Source organism: Tenebrio molitor, chromosome 1 (genome assembly GCF_963966145.1).
Source record: "Tenebrio molitor chromosome 1, icTenMoli1.1, whole genome shotgun sequence".
Lineage (NCBI taxonomy): Eukaryota > Metazoa > Arthropoda > Insecta > Coleoptera > Tenebrionidae > Tenebrio > Tenebrio molitor.
Genome location: NC_091046.1, coordinates 1514688 through 1519260, shown reverse-complemented (window position 1 = coordinate 1519260; position 4573 = coordinate 1514688).

Below are 4573 nucleotides of genomic sequence, written 5' to 3'. Positions count from 1 at the left end.
AGTCCGTGCCTCAAGAATCTAGCATAATGAACACTTTAAGTGACATTACAATACGGATGTATTTTTTGTTAATGCATTAAATATTAAATAATCTCTTGTTTGTGTTTAGCCATTTCCGAAAAAAGCTGGATATTTTAATTTCAGTACCCAGCTTTTTTCGGAAATGTATTGTGGGTTGCATTTTTAATTCCGTCAGGCACATTATCACAGGTGAAATACCCTGTATTAATAAAACGTAATATACAGGCCGTCTCAGCTAAGATTTTCGAGCCTAACAACTCAGTTATTCTCCAGCGGATTTTTGTGAAATTTAAAATTCACATATTTTAGACGGTGAAGAATAAAATCCCATTAATGCAATCACCCAAGTCTTAAAAACAGAATTTTTACATGCCTTTTTAAAATGTTGGATCAATTAAGATTTACATAAAAAATTGATCGTCAATAAAAAATGCTGTAGGGAAAAACTCGTCTTTGAAAGACGTCTGGTTTGCAAGAAAAAAAGAAAAAAACCGTGTTAAACCTGGCTGCAGATGCAAAAACGTAGAAACAAACGCGCAATTTTGCAGAATTTTGGTCATCCCTTTTCGCAGAAGCACAGGTGACATATTTGACGTTTATCTTGCTAACCTTACAAACACTTACAAAGTTAAAGACAACATTTGGACGTAATTTATTATACTGGATGCTTTAATTCTTCCATAAAGGACTAAAACGCGATCGGGATATTTTAGCAAAGTAATTTAGTTCACGTACGCTTCCTGTGTCTTCAAATAAATTGACGACTCTCTTAACCTTATATTTTGTAAAGCCTACATTTGGAAAGTGTTCCACGAGAAAACGAACTGTGTCATTGAAGTTCTTACGACACTCTCCATAGGCAAAATTCTTTTCCTTTTTCAACAATATTGAAGTTTCTGCCGCTGTAGTCTATTTTTAGAGTATTTTCAATAAATTTTCACAATTTCACGTTTCTAATAAAGCGCGCCCAATTTTGACAGACTTTAAAGAGTGTACAAAATGTTACTTGGCAATTAATCATCAATTATTTCAAAAGATAACTGCTCAAATACGTTCAAATTTTACATTAAATTTTTAACGACAAAATCTAATCTTTTCGTTGAATCACACAAGTGATTTACTTAATTGTTTATGTAGATCCCTATTTTTTAATGTTTAACAATCTAATAATAAATCGCGCATAATTTTCGATAAAGGAAACATGTGTTAAAATTACATTTTTTAACTTGAGGTAATTTTATTATTACTGATTGGACCTTCACGGTCTAAAATATCTGCATTTTAAATTTCATAAAAATCCGTTGGCAAATAACCGAGATATTAGGCTCGAAAGTCTTAGCAGAGACACCCTGTGGTGCAGTATTTTATTTTTGTCTTGTTTATTATGCAAAGTAACCTCTAGGAAATATACTCTAAAACAAAAATACCGCATTGGTTTACATTTTATAAAATACGATATACAGAGTGTATTTTTAAAATGTGCCGAAATTTTACCTACGCGGTTGTGGGACAACGTAGAAGACTAAAAGCAATTTAAAAAAATTGTCGCTCAAAAATTAAATGTCTTGTATTTTTGACAGAATGTTTTAAATATTCTTTCCGAGTTCTACATGAAGCCTAGTAGCTCGTGATTAAAATTTTGCCGCGCATTTCAGAAACACTCTGTATTAAAGAGTGTTTTAAAATAACGGGAGTAATATATGATATTTGCAGTGTTGTATTTAAAATGTGCAATCTGCAAAAATGGTGGAGGCGCCGGGAGATTTTTAAAACACAAATTGAAATCTATCTATCTTTTTACCTCGATGAAATTTAAAAACAACATTTGTTGAGTCGCGAAATCACTAAAAAAATTTGCTATACCTATTTGGAAAACTAAGTTGGAAATAAAAAAAGTGGTGAAGTGGTTGTCTTGCAAAAGAGGTGACAACTTTGATATAATTTTGTTTACTATTTTTTTTTTAACTTTTTTGATGCTTCTCCATTAAATGTCTTAAATCATAGAAATTAAAAACAATCTGTTTAACGTTAAATTTTTATTTACATCATAATATACAACATCTTAACATGTACAAATTATCATCCTTAACATCTAAGCGATTTGTAAGGTCTCGACCGCTGACTCCTGGATTTAGTCCTCATGGGTCCAGCAACACTCCGCTTCTTGTTTTCTGTTCGGAGGAACCCATCAGGTGATTGAGGTACGGTAGGTTCTCTCCATTGAACAATTTTTCGCCGATTCGATTGGAATACACTGCCAGGTCCTTCTCGTTGTACAGTAATTGATAAGCCCGGGTTCAACATCTCGTCTTGGTAACGTTCGCGTTCCGCCATCACCTGTCTTCGAACGGTAGTCCTCAAAACTGGATCACCTTTGCAAACGGAACTCCAATAGGAACTGGTTCTAGCAGCGGTTAGTAACGAAGCTGGATCCAAGAATCTGGAACAAAAAATAGATTAGTACAAAATAACAATCAAAAATTATTGAAACTTACCTCAAAATCAAGGCCCACAGCTCCACCGGAAGACTGTCACGATTTGGTAAAACCAAATTGGAAACAGCAAGGAACGGTAAAATCTGGAACATCTCGAACACTTTATCTTGCAGAAGCAGAGGATAAACTGATGTTGGGGCGACGAGTCGCGGTTTATATAGCTCCGGAAGTACCCCCTCCTAGTATACGGAAGAGTGGGAAAATTTGGGGGGTGGGGTGGGGGTATAGGCAACCGGTAAGTGTCTTCATGGTAATAATTTTTCCATTTAAATCAAAGGTGTTTTTAATTTATTCTGGAAAAGAGTAAATCTACAAATTGCAAAAATGGTGGAGGCGCCGGAAGACAATGATGTTTGAAAATTGACAAATTGTAGTATCATTTATGTAGAAGAGGGCTGCTGAAGAGGAAAATTGCTTATTAAATATTTTGAATCTCTCTTGAAACATAGGAAAGATAATAAATAACTGTTTTTTATTTAATTTATTCTTAGGCAAAACTTTAAAGTGTTTGTTATATGTGACAGGATTTAGTTATTTGTACAACTAGTTATGAAAGTCATACTTTTTTTCACGAATTTGAATCAAGCAAATCAGTGAAAAAAGAAACTTGCATAACGTGTTGAACACACTATTTTTTTGCATATCAATGTAAGGTGAGAAATTTAGTCTAAACGAATTTATGAAAAATGAGAAAAAAAGTAGGTATGCTTTGAAAATCATCTCCTAAGAGATGGAATAAAATGATGCAAAAAAATACTAGACTAAAACGAAAATTCGCGAAAACTTCTTACCTAACAGAGTCTTTGATCACTGGAATGGACTATCAACTGAAATAGTAAATTCGACAACAGTAAACTTTTTTAAAAATAAACTAGATGTGCTCCCCAGATAAGTAGACCTACGCCACTGAAATTTTACCTATCGAACACTTTATAAAACAATTTTCCTAGCTGTCACACTGTCTCCCGTTACTAGGCATAATAGGTTTTATAAACCTCTGCCTTTATTTTCTTTCAATAATAATAATAATAATTATTATTATTATTATTTTAAATAAACAACAAAAGCAAGCATATCTTTTAGATATAGCTGTTCCAAATTCACATAATATAACACAGACATATAACACAAAAATTAATAAATATTTAGAGCTCTCCGTTGCTATGAGAAATCTTTGGTGTTTAGAAAAAATTTCGATTTTACCACTTGTAATTTCAGCAACGGGAATAGTACCGCAATCTCTTTTTAAAAATTTAAAAATTCTGGATTTAGATAACACATTGGTAGTTGAAATTCAAAAAGGTATATTATTATACTCATGTCACATCGTGAGGAAGTTCCTTAACATTGACACAGAACATAATACACAACAAAGTCAAAATGCGGAGGCGAGACGCCGGTAATTATGTTGATAAGCACTGCACTATTACTTGATAGTAATATCCGTAATAGTGTATGTACTCCGGCAAAATTGCCGTGCCGCCGGGTGGAGGTGGGATAGTAGTATAATAATAAACTCGGTACAGGTTGCAAAAACACACTTGTCATTTGCAACAGCATTTTTTTCATATTTCTGAACCAAATAAAAGCACAAAGGGATCAGAAAATCATAGTTTGGGTTGAATATTTTCCATATAAGTACAGTTTTAAAGTAATTTCAAATGACTAATGCCATTAAAGTGCTGTTGAAAATGACAAGTGTGTCTTTGCAACCTGTACCGAGTTTACGTCCACTGATAGAATGCCGCTTTTTAAATATCCTTAGATAACAAAATCCACAAACCACAACTTTAAAAGATTAACAAAGTATCATAGACTGTGTTGGTAATATTATGAAACATTCGCGCCACTGATTCTCATTGGAAATTAAAAAAAAAGTGGTGAAGTGGTTGTCTTGCAAAAGAGGTGACAACTTTGATATAATTTTGTTTACTATTTTTTTTTTTAACTTTTTTGATGCTTCTCCATTAAATGTCTTAAATCATAGAAATTAAAAACAATCTGTTTAGCGTTAAATTTTTATTTACATCATAATATACAACATCTTAACATGTACA